Genomic DNA, 21,507 nt, shown 5'->3' with positions numbered 1-21,507 from the left:
AAGTCCCACACTCACATAGATACCATATATATGAGTCTACCATATGTGTGTGTGTGTGTGTGTGTGTGTGTGTGTGTATATATATATATATATATACACACACACACATATACCAACCCAACTCAGTTTATCTATGGAGATGCCAAACAGGCAGCACAAATTTAACACATTAAAAACAAAACAAAACAAAACAAAAACCTTTGATTCTCTCTGCTGCCCAAACCTGCAGACTATCCTATCTCAGTAAATGCCAACCTTTCCTGTTTGGCCTAAATAACCATGCTTATACATTGCTCCTTTCTTTCTCTAAACTCTATATATGTAGTGTTAACTCTACCTTCAAAATATGCCCAGAATCTGGTAACATCAAACCACCTGCAGCACTGGCCTCTGGCCCAAACCATCATTGTCTTTCACCCAAGTTACTGCGATAATCCAGGCCACCACTCATGTCTCCCGTGATATACACTCAACTCAGCAGCCAGAGAGCTGTTAGGGCAGTTCACTCCTCTGCTCAGGTCCTTTAAATAGACTCCCATTTCAGCGAGACAAAAGCCACAGTCTCTATGATGTTCTACAAATTCTACCTGATCTCATCCCGTGCTCACGTGCTGTCATCTCCTGCTGCTCTCCGCCTTGCTCACACATCTCCAGGGATATAGGCACCTTGCCTCTCTTCAAACTTGCCAGCCTGCCCCATCTCAAGGAGGCACTCACTGCGGTTCCTTCTGCTTTTGTGGTTGCTGTTTCCTGTGACGCTGCTATTCCTTCTCTTCCCCTACAGCAGGGTTTCTGGACTGCAGCACAATTGTCATTTCAGACTAGATAATTCTTCATTCTTATGCACAGTAGGATAGTTTGTAGCACCCCTGCCTCTACCCAGTAGATGCTAGCAACACAACGGAGGTTCTGACAACCAAAAATATCTCCAGACATTAGAGAAGTATTGCCCTAGTTATATACATAACATGGCCCCTTCCTTCCTTCCTTCCTTCAGGTCTCTGCTCAAAAGCCACCTTCCCCATCATCCCATATAAAATAGCAACCACTAATACACATGCACGTGCGCATGTACACACACACACACACACACACACACACACACACACACGTTTATTACCAGTTGTCTGGCTAGAATGTAACCCAGAACCTAATTTCATGTCTGACACATCAATTAATATTTGCCAGAGGAATGAATGAGTGAGTAGATGCACAGAGTTCAGTAGAATGCAGGAGGAAAGGTCAGAGGCAATCCTTGGGGAAGAGAATGGAAGGCCCATGTCTTAACATCAGGCCCGTCTGAACCCATACTGGAGACCTCTGAAGTCAAGCTTCTGGGGAAGTCTGAGGTGGAAAGCAGACAAATTCCAGAAGGTTGAAGGTAAAAATTGCAGTCTTGAGGTTGGGTCGAACCAGCTTCAGACTAAATTATGTACAACAGCATGACACTGTGCTCCATGACTGTACGAGCAACAGAAAAGCCAGTTCCAACCACTAACTGGGGAGGCCTTTGCAGATATTTAAGTTTCAAATGCACACTGAAGACATGAAGCCATGTGAGAGGGCAGTGAAATGAAATAGAAAAAAAAAAAAAGATGGCTTTGAAAAAAACCATAAAAATCACAACGTGAAAGAAAGCAATTTAATTTAACAACCATTAAATAGATATGCAAAGAAAATGACCAATGCATAACTTAGATTCAAGAAAAGGAAATGAAGCGTGTCATTGTTCTTCAATTACTCCTCTTATCAGCCAAGCTCCCGTTCCATGGCTTAGAACCTCAGGCTTTGAGGTCGGAGACTTCAGTAACATTGATTTACTATAGCAAGGAACATGCAAATCTCAGCTAAACTGGGCACTTTCCATAAGCCAGCCCCTACTCCTACCTCTCAGATATTAGCAGAATTCATGCTTTTCCTCCTGACCATGAAATTCAAGCAGAAATGAGAGTGATTTTTCTAAAGACATATATTACAGGGGAGAATTTAATCACACAGCTCTATTTCATAAAACGATGTCCTCATGGGAAGGTTTGGTAGCTCTGAACTGTGACCAAACTGCATACACAGTGAGTAGCCCCATGGCAATGAATTATTACAGGCCTCTAGGTCCACATGAAAAGGAAAGTAACCATTCTCATAAGTCCAGAGGCATGCGTATTTTCTTTCTGCACAGAAGTGGACAATAATCCCCCACCCTCCAAAACACAATATTTTGAACTTTGATAGCTCCCACTCAAACTAGAGCAATTGCTTTGGACTACATTCCAGCTGAGTTTAATATTCTTTCTTTTTTTAACCATTGAGAAACACTTTTGTTTTCCTTGAAATAAGACTTTGAAAAGCATTGGAAATTCATAGTTTCAGAGCCATTAGGTCAAAAGCCTTACTTGTTCCCACCCATCCCTACCATGTACACACAGACACAGACACACACACAGACACAGACACACACACACACACACACACACACACACACACACTTTCTCTCTCTCTCACATGTACTTCCATACATATAATGGGTAAAATCTGAATTAAGAGAAAGTTTTCCAGGATTGCAAGTGGGGAAGGATGAATTTATGATTAATGCTGCCCTAAAGCTCTATGACATTCAAGCTGCATTCAACTACATGATATTATAAAACTGTCACCTCATAAAACTGGAAACGAGGGTTTAAATCATTGCTCAAGTGAAAAAGTAATTTCAGACAAAAATATCTATCACGTATAAAATACTTACTGAGTGGCATCTACTGTTATACATAATTTATGAAACACCTCTTGGATAAGATGGAATACTTACCATAGTAGAGTGGGGCATGCCTCCCCCAACTCCAGACACAGGGTCCCAAAGAAACCAAGGTAAAATATGTGTATTTCCATATATTTTACATTGAAACAAAGATTTCAGCAACCAGGCTTATTTGGATTTTTAAAAAACCCTATAAACTGACTAAAGTGTCAAAACATAGCATCAGTTTATTGTAAGCATCACGTTCATAGCATTTACAAATAATATGCTCCATATGTTTTTCTTCCACTTCCAGGCACCTATTCAGGTGAAATCCCTCTGAATTTAAAACACATGCCCTTTGCTGGGACTGTCACAGAATCACTTCTGCCCCTTCCGGTGGCTCTGGTGATTGCATGCAGGGCTGCCCAGATCCCAGGGGAGAAGACCACAGGAGAACTTGGCTCAATGCGCAATGCGTTTGTAACCACCATCGTGGTTTATGAGAGTAAGCAGGGATTCTAGCTCTTTTAATGGCCACTACATTCTTAGTGCCCAGCACATGCCTTACAAAACTCAATAACTTTCTTGAATAAATAAGTAAAAACAATACAAAAACTTACCAACAACAAAAATCTAATTTTTTTCCCTCTTAGAAAGCCTCCCTGGGATCTAGATCATACTTGGGAAAAACTGGGAAAAGTTTGACAGTATGTCTGTCCCACGTAAATTAAGATCTCTTTAGGAATAAGAATTGTGTCTTCACACTGAGTATGTTAGGTGAATATAGCTGTGTCAGGCACACAGTAGTCACTCACTAAGTGCTGATTATTTGGTACTATAGGGAGTGATTTCTAAGTGGCACTTTTTTCTGAACAGTTAAGAATGAAATGTCAGAATCCTTTTGTGAAAATTTATGCTACAGAGAATTATATATTTCACGAGCGAGTAGAATTTTGTAGAGTTGACTCACATCATAAAGTGCACGTAATTTCTGCAACCCTGACTACAGACACAGCAGATGTCTGGGGGCTAGGGGTTGGGGACAATCAGGGCTTGAGCACACACCCAGCGTGGGTGTGAGGAGGGAGGAGGAAGTCAGCCAGCCAGAAAGTCGTCGATAAAAAATAAAATTATCCTCTAGCAAAACTACTTTTTAATTTTTAAAAGTTGTACGTGATTTTAAATTTAACAGAATGAAGAGAAACTATTTGTTGAATTTCAGCCATGTTTCTTTATTATTAACGTAAGAGGTATTCCTAAAATATCCCTGTAAGTCAGGAAAAGAGGTTATGACACACACTCACAGTGCATATACTTCTTTCATACGAGTTTCAGTTTTAAGCACGATCTCCTGAGTGTGTGTACCAGTTTGAGAGCCTTGCCTCTTGCCTTTACATCTGAATGACTTCGTAGCTGTGTCGATTTGGGGCCACAGGCTGCATGTTGGGCTGTGCAGTACTTACTTTCCCCAGAAGGTTAAAGACATGGCTCCACTCTTTTCAAAAACTGAATGCTACTCGAAGAAAACGAAGCTAGTCTCACTAGCTTCATTTTGGTCCACAGCAGATAATTTGCTTTTATGTCTGGATGTTTAAAGAGTTTCCTCTTTATACTTGAAATTCAATGGTTTAATTAGGATAGATCTCAGTGTTGAACATTCTCTACTCTGTATTTTCCTGGAACACAATACATCCTTCTGATCTGCAGTCTCAGTTCTTTTGTCTACGTAATTTTTATTTCACAAAAGTTGCCTTGTTTTATTTTTCATTTTCAATTTCATTTGTTGACAGTCTACTTCAAGAACACCAATTGTCCTTATATTACACTGGTCTTTGTCTTCTATTTCTTTCAGTTTCTGATTGCTTTACTATCTTGATCATTCCATTTGTGTTCACTGGGCCTGTCGAGCCCTTATTCTCTTAGTAATTTGATTTTCAGTGGGGTATATTCTTTTCCTTGATATTTTCTAATATTATGTATTAGTCCTGCAATGATGTTGTTTTGGGCCTCAAAGGCTTTCTTTATTCTACAATCTCTCTTTTTTCGTCTCACTTTGCATTTTTTTTTTTTTTTTTTGAGATGGAGTCTCACTCTGTCACCCAGGTTGGAGTGCAGCGGCACAATCTCGGCTCACTGCAACCTCTGCCTCTCAGGTTCAAGCGATTCTCCTGCCTCAGCCTCCCAAGTAGCTGGGACTACAGGCACCCACCACCATGCCTGGCTAACTTTTATATTTTTACATTGATGATTCCATCACAGATTTCAAAGAAATGAAGAAATAATAAAAAGCATAACAAACAAGCCTGCAGCAGCAATACTATTGTGAAATCACGAAGAGGAAGCATGTGAGAAAAGATCATGAGTGGCTACTGGGGAAAAGGGAATATTGTGAAGGGGATATTCCTAAACCTGCACCTGAGAAGCTGAATCAGTGATGATTCCAAATTCCCGCCTCTGTACCCTCAAATCTGAGGAGGAACAGACAGGATTTCACCATATTGGCCAGGCTGGTCTTGAACTCCTGACCTTGTGATCCACCTGCCTCAGCCTTCTAAACTGTTGGTATTACAGGTGTGAGCCACCGCACCCGGCCCTCACTTTGCTTTTGATTACCATCTCACTTTGTTTATTGAATTGATGTTTCTCATTCGTTCTACAGAATGAAACAATTGTAAGGAATTCCCTTCTATCCCGTGAAGTGTGCTTTCATCTATATTGGGATCTTTTGTCTTTTGCATGCTTGTATTCCTCTTCTTTCTTGTTCTCTATCTGCCCATCTGCCCGTTTATCCATCCATGCATAGCTACAGTTATGTTTATAGAATTATTCTACTTTTTTTTTTTTCATCTTGTATATGCTTAGGTATATCTGTCCAAAACTTCCATGTCCTCTAACATAAGATGGGCAACTCCTCGATGCTTGCCCGGTCATATCTGTGATGTTTCTAGTTAGAAGACTGAGTAGTCTACAGTCTATCCACTTTTCTCTAGCCAGATGGAATGACAGAGGGCCAGGAGATCTCAACTGAGGCACTACACCGGCTTTGTCTGAGTCCTAGTCCTCTCTTCCTGGGCTCCCTCCTAATTGGAAGGGGATCTCTTCCCATGAGGAGGGAAGGGACAGGATGCCCTCGAGATTCTTATTTCCCTAAGCCTTCACTTACAAGAGTCAGCTCAGCTCTCACTTCATCTCAGTCGACCACTGGCCATCGCTATTACTCCTCAGTAACAATAGGAAAATCAATTCTGTTACTCCTCAGATTTGAGGGTATAGAGGCAGGTATTTTGGAATCATCACTGATTCAGCTTCTCAGGTGCAGGTTTAGGAATATCCCCTTCACAATATTCCCTTTTCCCCAGCAGCCACTCATGATCTTTCCTCACATGCTTCCTCTTAATGACTTCACAATAGTATTGCTGCTGCAGGCTTGTTTGTTATGCTTTTTATTATTTCTTCATTTCTTTGAAATTTGTGATGGAATCATCAACTCCTTCTTTAACATTGAAGCCAAGAATAGAATTAACAGACTACGAAAAAGAAGAATGAAAACAAGTGGTACTCCAAGTTTTAGGGGATTTATTGAGCAAAGATACAAAGGCTAAAAACATGGCCACACAGTCATCCCTCGATATCCATGGGGGATTGGTTCCCGGACTCCTGAGGACACTAAACATAAAGATGCTCAAGTCCCTCATGTAAAATGGCACAGTACTTACACATAACCTATGCATATCCTTCTATATACTTTGAATAATCTCTAGATTACTTATCATGCCAAATACAACGTAAGTGAGGTGTAAATAGTTATTATATTGTACTGTTTTGGGAGTAATAACAAGAAAAAAGTCTGTACATGTTCAGTACAAACGGAACCATTATAGGTCTAACTACATAATAATGTATCAGCCAGAATGTAGCATTTTCTCCATTTTTTTCCTAATATTTTCTATCTGTGATTGGTAAAATCCATGATGCAGGACCTGCACATATGGAGGACTGATTATATTCACAAGGAACCACTGGACATCCAGTTTACCTAGTAAACCTGGAAAAATGGTCTGGAAAGCCAGGCAGATGGGTGACTATTTGATTCAGAGACTGGGAAGGCATTGAGAATTTTTAAAATAGGAATTGGTTGATACTTCGTCAGATGAATCTGGCAAGGATGTGTAGCGTGAATAAGTACAGAGTAGGCCGGGCGCGGTGGCTCACGCCTATAATCCCAGCACTTTGGGAGGCCGAGGTGGGTGGATCACGAGGTCAAGAGATCAAGACCATCCTGGTCAACAAGGTGAAATCCCGTCTCTACTAAAAATACAAAAATTAGCTGGGCATGGTGGCGCATGCCTGTAGTCCCAGCTAGTCGGGAGGCTGAGGTAGGAGAATTGCTTGAACTCAGGAGGCGGAGGTTGCAGTGAGCCAAGGTCGCGCCATTGCACTCCTGCCTGGGTAACAAGAGCGAAACTCCGTCTCAAAAAAAAAAAAAAAAGAACAGACTAAAAAGGGGAATGAGATTAGAACGGAAGTGACACCTTGAGAGTCACTGGAGAGGTACGTGGACACTATGTGACTAACAGTCTCGGCTGATGGACCTCTAGTAAAGACATTCTCCTCAATTGTTTTACACCTCTTGATAAGAAATATGGAAACTGGAGAACTGCAAGAAAATCTGATAAATGCTACAAGATTTTTGTTGGTAGGAAAAAAAATATCCTTGTTTCCTTGTAATACTTTCCAGAGAACTCAGTAAGGAGATATTGTTTTCATGTTAAAAATCATTCATGAATTTGACTAGCAAGTGGTGTCTAGTAACTTACATGTTTTTAATGATGTATAAACACTAAAAGTCCTTATCGGCTCAGGCTTGCAATCGCAGTACTTTGGGAGGCTGAGATGGGTGGATCACTTGAAGTAAGGATTTCAAAACTAGCCTGGCCAACATGGTGAAATCCCGTCTCTACTAAAAATGCAAAAAAATTAGCCGAGTATGGTGGTGCACACCTGTAGTCCCAGCTATTTGAGAGCCTGAGGCAGGAGAATCACTTGAACCTGGGAGGCGGAGGTTACAGTGAGCCAAGATTGTGCCATTGCACTCCAGCCTGGGTGCCACAGCAAGACTGCATCTCAAAAAAAAAAAAAGATTATCAACATAAACCAATTAGCTCTGAAACCCTGAAAGTAAGAGTAAGCGACAAGCTGGCGTTCACCCAGAAGCTACTGTTTCTCATATAGTAGGCCCCTCTGTATCTGAAGTTTTGCTTTCCGTAGTTTCAGTTACCCAATGTCAACTGTGGTCTGAAAATAGGTGAGTAGAGTGGAGTAAGATATTTCAAGAGAAAGAGAGATTAATATAACTTTTATTAAGTATAATGTTATCGTTGTTCTATTTTATTATTGGTTATTGTTGTTCATCTCTTACTGTGTCTAATTTATAAATTAAACTTCAGCATAGGCATATACATATAGGGAAAAACAATAGGGTTCATACTGTTTGCCATTTCAGGCAACCACTGAAGGGTTTGGAGCATATCCTCTGCAGACAAGCGGGGCCTACTGTATACTCTTTTCCACATAGAAAGAATCATGTCCATCTAACAAAAAAGAAAGAGCCACCAAGATTACTAGAAAGTCAATGAAGCTCTGTCAATGGCCTCAACCACCATCCTGCCTTTCTCCTTGTTTTGTCCACACAACCTAAGCAAGCTGTGATGAAAAGAGGTTAAGAATCTCCTTCATCCTCCTCCAGAAAGTGACTTTTTTACTTTTGCTGTGTTCCCAGAGAGTGACGACGTGAATATAAACAATATTTGTAGGCCAGTAATATGTTCTATATCCCTGCAAAGCCGATTAGTAATATGCAATCCTTCAGGTAAGGGCTCTATTAATTATGTTCTATGAATCACAATCAGATTTAAAAACAAAAATAAAACAAAAAAGCGAAGGGAAAGAGCAGTCTGTGAACATTAGCAAATAGAAATCCACTGGGGATCAGCCTCTATCAGAACTAAGATCCAGGAAGGAGGAGGTTAAGGATGGAAGGCAGAGTTCACAGTCCACAGCTTGGGAAGAAAGAAGAATCAAGTGGGTCAGCCTAGGAGTCACCTTGTACTCCTTTCTTTGCCTCAGACTTCACAGAGCCCTACCTGCATGATATGGTCTGAATGAATTATCCACAACTTTCCATCTCCGCTGCTACTGCCCTGGTCCCAGTAAGCTCCACAGCCTGCCCGGAGTCTCTGATATCCCACAATTGGTCTTTTTGCTTCTCTTGCCACCCTACCACCTACTCTCCATATGGCAGCCAGAATCACATTTTCAAAGTATCAACAGATCAGGCACAAAATGCTACAATGGTTTCCCATGCATTTGGACTAAATTGGTCCCCATATCTCACTTAATCTTGCCCTTGCCCACCTCTCCAACCTCGACCCCCTCCACTTTCTACCTGTCAGTCACAATGGCCTCCTTATTCCCACTGTAGGACTTCTCCATGTGCTGTTTAGTCTGCATGGGAAATTCTCCCCTAAATCTCCATGGTGTGCCCTTTCTTGTCAGTCTGTTCTATTTAAGTCCAGAGACAAGAGTGAGTGAGAATGTATTAGTCAATTTTCACACTGCTGATAAAGACATGGCCAAGATTGGGGAGAAAAAGGTTTGAGTGGACTTACAGTTCCACGTGGCTCGGGAGACCTCACAATCATGGAGGAAGGCAAAGCGGAGCAAGTCATGTCTTACATGGATGGCGGCAGGCAAAGAAAGAGCTTGTGAGGGAAGCTCCCCCTTATAATACCATCAGATCTCGTGAGACTTATTCACTATCATGCAAACAGCACAGAAAAGACCTGCCCCCATGATTTAATTACCTCCCACCAGGTCCCTCCCACAACATGTGGGAACTCAAGATGAGATTTGGGTGGGGACACAGCCAAACCATATCAGAGATGAACAAGATCTCTGCTCAGACAAAGATTATTTCCTATGCAAGTAACTCCACCCCTACTCCCAGACACACTCTATCACTCCACCTGGCTTACTGTCTTTATAGCACTCAAAGTGATCAAAATTTCTCATACGTTAGTTTATTTACTGTCTGCCCTTGCAGAAAGCAAAGAATAGGTTCAAGCCAAGATGTCAAGTCCAGAGAAAGAGAGGTCAGGATGGGGTCAGTGAGAGCCAAACTTTTAAAAACAATACCCAAGGCCAAGACTGTCTCCTATCAGTCCCATTTTTAATGCTCCTTGCCAGGCAAAAGCAGCCCTTGAAACTCAAAACAATAGTTAATATGGCCAGAATAAGCCCGAAGTGAATAAGGGAATTTTGTTAAAATGTAAACATTTAATTCTAATAAACTATCATCATAAATAATTTAGTAACTGTCCCAAAAATCTGTACCTAGCATCACATCAGATAGGCACCTATTATGTCACTAAAAATGTACTGAAAATATAAAAGCCTTGCTTTTTCCATGACTTTCAAACAATCCATATTACAATACCTATGGTTAAAACACACACACACACACACACACACACACACACACACACACACACACACACTTTAGAACTAATGTGGAAGAGTCACAGGACTCACCAGGGCAGAATTGGAAAGAGAAGGGTCTGGCTACCACCACACCATGGCATCAACAAATCTAAATATCCTGGCATTACTGGCAGTCAGCTCCTAAACAGTAAATATAATTAATACTGCCCTTTTAATGAACAGAAACTCTTGGGGCAGTTCAATTTCCACTACACTTCTCACTGCAGAAACACCGTTCTTTATTTAAATGCCAAACAGCTAAGTGCTGGCACACAGTTCAGAGAAGATGCTGTGTAGATCTTTCTGATGGAAACAGTCCTCTCCGCTGGCTGAGCAAATCATCCAGATGTCGGTATTTAGATTATGCAAAATGCATAATACCAATTAAAGAAATAACGTGTGAAAATATGCAAGAGCAAATTTCCTCACATTAATATTTAACTAGACGTTTTAAGTAGAGCAGCATCTTGTGATCACAAGTACTTTAGTATATTTGACCTAAATGGAAGCCCGAAATATTCAGGATGGTTCGTCAGAAGATTCTACAAGGGCATTTTCTATATAATGTAAACACTAACACAAGGTAAAACAGCTAAGGGAAAAGATTACTTTAAGTGGGATGTTGTAGCCCAGAAAGCATCAATCTGACATTGGCCTTATACTCTGGTCTTGTAAAGCTGGGCTGTTCTTGTTTCTCACCCACGGAAATATGTCATGCTCATCTGCACCTCCCAGCCTTTGCTCTAGTAACAATGTTCTCTTAGGACAACCCTCTGATTCCCAGTTAAAAATGTTTCCCCTTCCCCAGGAGTCATTTAGAGCCTTCCTCTGTGACCCCTTCCTCTGCAATGACCACCAGTTATCAGGCCTAATCACATGGATCTCCGTCAAACACAGAGCAGTAACTTTACATTCACACATTGCTTGCTTCTCCTGCTAGACCAAGGAGTTTTCAAAAAATATCAGGCTTGGGCCTGCACCAGATCCTGTGAATGACCATCTCAGGAGCAGGGTCCAGGCATTTTTTTTAAAGCTCCCAGGAATTCTGCATCTAGGGTTGAGCCATAATTTTCTGCATCCTCCAAAAGGCACTTCTATCCTGCAGGATGCACTTTGAGAATGCTCAAAAGGGCAAGTACTGCAACCTAACTCCTTCACTTGCCAGCCACCTTCTTCTGTGATTCATTCAACTAACACCTAATGACCATCTGCTACTTGTCAGGTGCTAGTCTACATTAGGGATATATCTGTGAGTAAAGCAGGCACCCTCTTATATTTTATCTATATCTGTCTCTATCTTTAGATCTATCTCTATATTATATGTAAAGATCTATCCATATTACATTTAAAAATCTACAGATATACAGTCAGGCATCGCTTAACAACAGAGATGCATTCTGAGAAATACGTCACTGGGTAGTTTCATCACTGTGCCAGCATCTAAAGTGAACTTAGACAAATGGACATGTGGTTACCAGAAGCTCGAGTGGTCGTGGGGGAGGGCTGGGGAAATGTTGATCAAAGAACACATATTTACGGTGATACAGAAGGAACAAGTTCAAGAGATCTACTGTACAGCATGGTGACTATACTTAACGATGATATATCATATTCTTGAAAAATGCTGAGAGAGTGGATGCTAGGCTTTCTCACTACAAAGTGACAACCATGTTATATATAAATATATATAATAGATATTTATAATGATAAATATATACAATTTTACATATCAATTTAAAAAATAAATAAATTTCATAAATCATACCTTGAAAAAAAATTCTATGAAGGAACTTGTAATGGCACCTTGGCATAATTCTGTGATGTTAAATGTATCTAGATTGCTAGCTTTTTTTATTATACAGAAAATAAAATATTAAAGAAAAATCCTCTCGTTTATCTCTTTTGCAAGCTACTCTCTACCACGGAAGGAGAACCAATCACAGCTGCAAAAGGAGGTCTTCTCGAACAGGTGAGATGTTAGAGGTTAATCCCTAAGCTTGGTGTACAGCCTTCATTTGTTTCTTAGCCAACTGAGGAGCCAGTATCATTATCAGGAGGGAATTTAGGCAAAAGCAAGAAGGTGATGAAGAATGAGAGGGAGGAAGGAAAGAAAGAAAAGAAAGCTACTTCCAGCTTCTCACAATTCCCTTCTGAAAGATGTACACTCCCCATGGCAAGGCACGCTGGTGAGGAGGTAAAGACTGTCCCCTAATGAGTAGGCTCCTTGCTTCTCCCAGGATATGCGTTAAGTGACCCTAATTTGAAAATCCAAAATGCTACAAAATCCCAAACGTTTTGAATGCTAATATGATGTTCAAATGGAAAGTCCACTGGTGCATGTTGGATTTCAGATTTCCGGATTAGAGATGCTCAACCAGAAACAAAATCTGCTTTTTATGGAGCAGAGAGAACATAACCCCCTCCTGCCTCCTATTAACCAAATATTCACTCCACTCACTAAAACCAAATTTGTCTAATAAATCAAACTGTTCAAACTACTGCTTACACCATGAGTAATGACAGTATGTCAAAGAAAACACTGGTACAGAAGGGAGTTTCTTCCTGGGCTGTGCAGTAAACTGGATGAAAAGGCAGGAAAACACAACCCAGCCACAGGACAGGTGACTGAATCAATCGTCCTCTATGAACCCAAAGAGTTAATACTTTGTAAAACCATCTGCCACTCAAGACCTGTCTCATCCTGTCCCCTTGAGAGTGCACACCTTTTAGATCATAACAGAACACTTTATATGAACACCAGCCCCCAAGGATCCCAAAGAACTGCTCCTCCTCTAATCAATTTGGCCTGAATATAAATGCATATCTTGGTTGCATAAATACTATTATGGGCAACGATATTTTACACAAGTATTCCTGTAAGTGATACACTACACTTTGACATTATTAATATATCTTTAGCAAGATAAATTCCTCAGTAAATCAAAAGGGCTCATTCGCTCAGAGTATACAGGAGAGGACTGTTCCAAAGCTCAAACATAATTTTGAATGTTGATTACACCTGGCCCCAATAGTTTATTAAAATAAGGAATATAATCCATTTTGAAAAGAGAAATTACAATAGAAAGCTTTTTATAAGGAAAGCACATGGGGCTAACGTTATAGAACTTCTCAAGGAAATGTGAAGTTCAAGATACAAAATAAATTGTGTTTGCTGATCTGGTCCATTAATAGTAAAGCAGTAAACCAAATATAAGGTACACAGGCAACACTTTCGAATCACACAGATCAACTAGCTTTGCTAATATGTGCAGTGCAAGCCACCTATCTAAATATCTAACCTCTCACAACCACAGTCAGGAGTCAAAAGGAAGCAAACTCTTTCCTGAGCCATTACAAATTTCCACCATTAAATCTCATATTTTTCATTAGTTAAAAAACTACTTACATGTTGTAAACTGGATACAATCACTTTGGAAAACAGTTTGGCAGTGTATTCTACAGTGAGGACACTTCTACCATAGGGTCTAGGGGTGGAACTGCTGGGTCATGTGATGTGGAAGACACACGCCCCTAGACCCTATGGTAGAAGTCAGCCAACTATGGCTGAAGGCCAGATAAGCCTGTCTGCCTGTTTTTGTGTGGCTGGAATGCTAACAGCAAGTTTTATATTTTAAGATGGTCCAAAAAAAAATCAAAAGAAGAATATTATTTCATGATGTGTAAAGTGTATAAAATTCCAATTTCAGTGTTCATAAAGCTTTATTGGAATACAAGTTCCATGTTCATTCATTTACAAATTGCCTGCTGCTTTTTGCTATCATGGTGTAGCACTGCGGAGTGGTTGCGACACAGGTAGCACGGGCCAAGAAGAAGGAACTGTTCACTCCCTAGTCTTTCACAGCAGCAGTTTGCTGACCTCTCCACTATGGATACATGTTCACTGAAAAACATGCTAAAAAATGCCCATGTTTTACACAGTTACATAAAATTCCATTTTTTGTATACCTTAATGTATGTAACCTGTCCATTGTTCATAGGCACTTAAATTGCTTTCAGAACCTTTGCAATTATTAGCTATTGCCAACAATGCTGAGATGAAAAATGCTGCACATACCTTGAACCTTTCAGTGCTAGTTGAGAGAAAGGACAGACATTCATGATTGATCCTCATTTACACATCAGAAACAACACAAAAACCTTCCTTGAAGCTTCGATTCTAAATAAACTAAGTTATCGACTGAACCCAACTGAGGGCAAAAGCCTCCTCTGTTTCCAGGGTCTCAGCATAGAGAGTATTAGTTATCACATGTGCACTTACTATAGATTGTGAAGGGAAAAAAGGAAATAGGAATCACGAGCAGGCCAGGCATGGTGGCATGCACCTACAGTCCCAGCTACTCAGCAGGCTGTGGGAAGAAGATCATCAGCCTAGGAGTTCCAGGGTGCACTGAGCTATGATTGATTGCACTACTGCACTCTAGCCTGAATGACAGCGAGACTCTGTCTCTGAAAGAAAGAAGGAAAGAAAGGAAGAATATATGAGCACATATATTTGTTTTTATTGCCATTTTTTCCCAAAAAAAGTCTATAATAAATGCACACATGATAACTAACATTCTGTACACTTGGACCCTGGAAGCAGGAAGTTTTTGGCCTCAGAAATATATGTACATCTATATTTATTCATTCTTATTCATTTTTATACACATACACACATGTATATATTACTGCACTGTACTATATACCATGACAGCAAAAAGCAGCAGGCAATTTTATATACGTGTGTGTGTGTATTTTCTAATCTAAACTCGTTCTCACCAGGGACTTTACGAAACTAATTTTATTTTTAAGTGAGCAATTTGAGTAACAAAAAAAAGTCACAAATAGCCTAGAATTCTAAGTGCTCTCAAATGTCATAACCAGGAGCAGCCCTGATGACCTTTTTCTGAAAATGTGGACTTAAATGTCCGAATCAGGTTTTTGTCCAGGTCAGCACTTTTAGCAGGGAAAGGCGGGTCAGGGCCTTTTTCATAGAACCAATGGGGTGCTTACACAGTGACATGAAGTCCAGAGCCGTGTGGTTCAGGAGGATCTGCAAAGTGCTTGCTGCCATTCCAGAATAAGTACCAAAATTAAATGCAACCACTGAGAAACTTAAGCGCAATTCGGCAGAGTAATTTTATAAACACTGCATCTAATAAAATACTGGGGCTTCTATTTTTTTCAGCTTTTTTCCCTACTTTTTTTCTACTTTCTATTTTTTTCTACTGTATCTCTTTTTTTTCTACTTTATTATTTTAGTAGTTCCTTTCTATTGTGCTTTACAGAAAAGTCAGTGTGCAAAGGATTAAAATGTGAAAAAAATAAAACGCTGCATTTGACCATAGAAGGTTGTAGACAACCTTCTCTTGCTGTAGAATTGCCAGAATGGACAGCCTATGGCACTGCAGAACCCTGCTGCTGCTGCCTTGATTTCTCTAATGTCCCATAAAGAGGATAAGAGGCAGAAAAGAGGTTGTCACCTTTAATAAAAACAGAATTTACCCTTGCGTATCACTTAAACCATGAGAAAACAATTAAGAAAGCTAAAAGTCCACTTGAATGCTAAAAGGTGAATTCGAACGTTTAGAAGAAACACATAAAGGCAATTCTATTGTGATGTTAATGAGAACAATGTCAAGCATTAGCTTATTCCAACTGTGGCAGCACCGTGGTTATTATCAAAACACCAGATCGGGGTTAGTTTTTACTTTAATTAATCTAATGAACCGGCTGTCTGGCTTCAGCAGACATTTTTTAAATGTCACTGACTACCTTGAGGCTGCAGTTGAACTGGTGGCATGTTCCCCTGCACCATCTTGATTCCATTAACTCTTGCCTACGGCGACATTTTACATCTGCATCCTCATACGCCTTGATAATATAGTCCATTTGTGCTTTATTAACCCAATTAAAATACAAAATGTTAGGTAACGGATATCAACCAAATCAAAACAATTCCTTAAAACAGACTATATCGTTAATTCAAAAACATATATATGAAACTACAGCTGCCAGACTTTGGTTCCCTAGGAAGTCCATGGATTCTAATGCTAAATTCTAAACAGGGAAAATGCTGATCTACTTATAAAAAAACATACTGTTTAAATCCTAGATATTGTGTTAATGTAGGCTTAAACATCAGTAAGCACACTAGGTCAAAGTGTGAATTTCTGATGACTTTGCAAGTAAACAGTAAATGTTCCTACATAAAATTTGCAGGCAAATTTGAAAAAAATACTCGGACTCAAAATAATCCAACCTGCACTAGAATAAACTCACCCACATTCACCAGCTCTACTCCCACATCTTCAGAACTTGTCTTTCTAACTTGTTCTTCCCAGTGCTGAGCACAGGGCAGGCACTCAAATATAAAATGAATGCTTCCTTGGAAACTAAGTGAGCATTTTGTAAATCCTTCAAATGACAGGCCACACTTGCAAATAGGAAACGAGAAAAGAGCTTAATATATCTCTTTAGGGGCTTATCTGATTTACCTTAGATGTGGGCCATGCAGAACATCTTCATTTTAAGTTCTTCTTGTTCTAAGAAGATTTACTTTGGCCTAAAAATTCTACTCTTAAATTAATCAAAGAACTAGACAGTTGCCAGTAAATAATAAATCAGACTCATTCTGATGTTACAAAAAAAAAGTTCCTTTTTTTGATCATTTTCTTGAACTAAGATCACAGTCCTGCCACCTGCCTTCAATTCTGCAGATCATAGGGAGTAGGGTGATGGTATCCTAGAGGATGACCTTCAAGAGCACTAGAAAAAGAAAAGGTGTGACAGAAACCTATACTGGAAAAGTCCAATAAAAAAGCCTACTACAGCTGGGTCCAGTGGCTCACATCTGTAATCCCAACACTTTGGAGGCCTAAGGAGGATGGATCACTTGAGGCCAGGAGTTTGAGAGCAGCTTGAGCAATAAAGTGAGATCCTGTCTCTATTAAAAAAAAAAAAAAAAATTAATTGAAAAGAAGTCCACACCAAGCTCTAATAAAAACTCTGGCTTATGATGGCAACTGCTAAAGCCAGAAGCAGCTGTTGCACCCTAATCTATTTCTGTTTCAGATGAAATGCAAACTAACAAACACTCTGGAATTTAGAAATACTGGTTATATGGGCCATACCCTGAGAGAGATGTTTATCAATAAAACCATGGACAAGCCAGGTGGTGGTAGTCACCTGTTATCACAGATACTCAGGAGGCTGAGGTGAGAGGATGACTTGGGCCCAGAAGTTCGAGTCCGGCCTGGGTAACAAAGCAAACATAACAAGACTCTGTCTCTTTAATAACAAAACAAAACATGGACAGGGTGAAGTAAAACAAAAAACCAGCAAGCTTAGACAGGAAGATTTCTATATGTGCTTCTTTCTATCCTCACTCCAATTGTTGGCCGAAATTCTTTTCTGAAGTATCTTGGACTATGTCATCATCCCAACCCAACCATCCCCATTGATATTGCTGTTTCTCCACCAATTCTCACTGAGTCATCATCACAGCCCTCTCCACAGGGTGAAGGAATAGGCCATTGCACACTGTGTTTTGGCACACGGTGGAGGTAACAGGAAGGAGCAGAAAGAAAGCTGTGCATGCAGTGTCCTACAAAGAAAAGAGTTTTTGATGCTGTGTTTATGTTAAGATAAAAAATGCAGATGTTTCCACGAATTATCAGTAAATCCTCCTAAAAATAATCCCATAAGATACTATGGGAATAAGCTTTTCCTTATTGGAAAGATGAGTCAAACTAGACAAATGAAGAATCTGGCAAATTGAAGTCGACCGAGCCCAGTCCTTCAGCTCACGATTTCACACAGATTTGTAACAGCAAGAAGGTAGGCAGCATCAGAGAACAAAGAAAATCCTCCCGGGCCTGGACAGGCCACTCCTCAGCCAGTCAAAAGCAAAAGCAAACAACAATCAAAAGCGATAACAAACAACAAGCAACAATAATAACACCAACAAAACCATCAACCAACATCAATGACAATAAACAGCAAGCAACAACCACAGGCAAACAATTCAAGCAAGCAACAACAGTTTACAACAACAGCCAACAACAGCTGGAGCTCTCCTCGCAAAAACATTTTCCAAAGCAAAATAAAGGGAACAGTACATTCAAGAGAGCAGAAATGAAGTGTTTTGTTCTATTCTGCCTGGACAGAAACTAATCCAAGAAAACACGACCTCAAGAAAAGAAGAGAGAAATATGAGAGAGAGGGGGAGGAAGAAACGGAAAGAGGAAGGAAACAGTTGAGATGTGAATGGAAACTCAGATTCCGTATTAGAAGGAGAAAGCATACAATCTACACTTCAAATAATCAAATGGGTATAATCAGAAAGCAAACATGAGATGCAGTCATAGAATGAAAGTGTAAGAATAAATAGATGAAAATAACGCAGGAGAAGATAACAGATATAGACAAAGAAAAAACGGAAATTGTCAATGAAATGTAATGAGAACTGCAGAGGAAAGCAAGAGAATAAATGAAGGACAAGCTGCGCTTAAAGAGTCAATAGAAACAAGCTAAAAAGAGGCCAGCACCTGACCAAAGAAGGGGGTCTCTGAAGAGTATGGCAAAAGGAGGAAGAACCCTGTCAAAAATTTTAAATTTTAAAAATAAAATTTAAAATCCTACAGCTATCAAAACAAAAAGAATGTTTACAAAAGAAAAACAAAATGTTATACTGATGAAAGAACTTCCCTTGGCAATACCAAACTCCAGAATATAAGAAAATGACTTTCTTTTTTTCTTTTTCTTATGCTTTAAGTTATGGAGTACATGATGTGCAGCTTTGTTACATAGGTATACACGTGCCATGGTGGCTTGCTGCATCCATCACCCTGTCATCTACATTAGGAATTTCTCCTAGAAAATGACTTTCACAGCATTTAGAAGGGAAAAGATCGAGAGCAAAATAGTTCTTCACTCATGTAGTTTTTCATGTACAAAAGTAGCAAAACCACCAAAAGAAGGTCCACAAACTTGCTCTGATAACAATGACTCTGAAATGATAAATAACAGATAACCTAAACAAAGAACTGAAGAATAGAGGTGGGAGGTGGTCTAAACCGAGTGGGAGCATGCGTTAAAACCAGTTCAAAATAAAGGCTGATCCAATAGTTTTTGAAAATAAGGTTGTAAAACTGAATGCAATGTCAAAATAGACAGGTAAATTAAATAAAATTACAAATAACAGGATATAGAAACCCTTATTACATAAACAACAGTAAAATGGATGGAAGGTGGGTGAGAAAATTATTGGAAAAACAGTTGTTAAGACAGAGCCACGTTGGCATGACTTGCTTCAACAAACATTCATTGAGCACCTCATGACCACTGCACCAGGGGACATGAAAGTAAACCAGAAATATAGTTTTTAATGAGGGTAACTATAAGAATAAACATTAGAAATATTAGAAGAAAATCTAAAAAGAGGAAAAAGAAAAGAGACAGATCACAGAAATGCTTGCTTTCGGAAAGCATATTATATAAATTGATATACTATGGACAGGCTGGGTCATGGTTCAAGAAAGGCAAACATATGCATTTTTAAAAATTATAAATGTCATCTGACCTATTTCAATATTTCCATAGATTGGTAAAGTTCATGAGTGTTTAGTTAAAAATAACTGCAAGGTTCTTTGAACTGATTGAACCATGGACTACACCATAGTCAAGCCATGGTGACCTCTGTGACCCACCTCCAAAAGGCCCCCTGGAGCCAGAAAGCCTAAGGTAACAGAAAAACTATAAAAGGAGAAGAATAGCTAGCTCCTGCAGTGCCTGATTAACCAACCTTGCAACATTCAGTCTTTGTTCCTGCCTCAACTGATAAGTCAACCTTGTGACACTGGACCTTGGACCTTGCAACACCCCCCCTCCCCATGACACCCCTCTGGCTTGCAAAAACCTCCCTGAACTGTAACTTCTGGAACTTTCCACTGCCTACCTCGAATCTATAAAACCAACTCCTAGCCCACCACCCTCTGCCGACTCCTTTTTTGGACTCAGCTCACTCGCACCCAAGTGAAGAAACAGCCTTCTTGCTCACACAAAGCCTGTTTAGGTGGTCTCTTCATTCAGAGTGCACTTAACAATAACCTCTTGATTTCCAGCAACATACTACAGAACACACCTGCTATTAAAAACACTTCACAACTTCTACTCAGTGTCACCCACTGCTGTCATGAAAGACAACACAGCAATACCTGGTATGTTGCAAGCTTTTCAGATAGCCTGAACTTAAAAAGTCAGTCCATAGTTGTATCTGATGGATATAAATTTGCCTCCTAGTTTACTTTGTGTCAAGAGCTAGAACTGTGAACCTAACTTTCTTTTACTGGTGGGTAATAACTGAAAATAAAGATTTATTTTCATACTCAAAAATACAATCCAATTTTATAGATCTATTTTATAGATCTTTGCTACTTTAGATCACAAAGAAAATATATAGGAAGCTAGAAGACACACAAATACCTATACACACACCTCAGTACTGGTGTTTATGCAACTCGGGGCTGCATTCATCTCAATAGAAATGAACTTTACAAATAAGCCCCAACTCTATCATGTAATGCTTGCACACAGAGCTCAAAGAGCTATCAATTGTCTTCAGCTTAAAGTACAAAATGCCAGGTCAGGCTGAGGGTTGGCAAAGTTCTACCACAAAAGCTTTGCCAGCATGAAGCAGACAAAGGAGTGCAGGAGAGCCAAGGACCTGAGAACCCTGCGCACATTCACAGACAGATATGCACGCACCTCCCCTACCTGCCCCACGGGCTGTTCCTCTGCTCCAGTCCTCCATGTCCCACATGCCTTGCTTCTATTCTGCCTGTCTGATTGATTATCACAATGTGCTGTCTCCCTCTCTGGGCTGTGAGTTCCATGAGAAAAGGGCCAGCATCTCACTGGGGTTTGGAAACGTAGCACCTCACAGTACCTGGTGCATGGCACACTGAACACGTGGTGTCAGGATGAGCTAAGCTTTAAGCAAGAAGAGACACTCAACAGCAAGAGGAAACAAACAGTCATATTTGAGATTCAGATTTTGCTGACAGGAGTTCAAAACCAAAGAGATGTGAATGTGCCACTCTTTGAAGACGGATAAATAATAAAATGATGTGAGTGAGTTATAGTTTACTATTTTTCACCCAAGATTGCCACAATTTGTTTTAAGTGACAGGGGATGGGAGGATATGAAGAGAGTACCGTGAATCTTCTGCCAT

At 39.9% G+C, this 21,507-nt stretch overlaps 1 protein-coding gene across 7 annotated transcripts in view; it reads right to left on the bottom strand.

Annotated features, from left to right (window-relative positions):
* Positions 1–21,507, bottom strand: part of KIF16B (kinesin family member 16B) — a 300,381-nt gene that overhangs the window by 159,885 nt on the left and 118,989 nt on the right. The window lies entirely within an intron of this gene.

Source organism: Aotus nancymaae, unplaced genomic scaffold (genome assembly GCF_030222135.1).
Source record: "Aotus nancymaae isolate 86718 unplaced genomic scaffold, 86718_ANA_hifiasm-v0.15.2.pri h1tg000001l, whole genome shotgun sequence".
Classification (NCBI taxonomy): Eukaryota; Metazoa; Chordata; class Mammalia; order Primates; family Aotidae; genus Aotus; species Aotus nancymaae.
The sequence above is the reverse complement of the archived record's forward strand: the minus strand, read 5'-3'. Positions and strand labels throughout refer to the sequence as shown.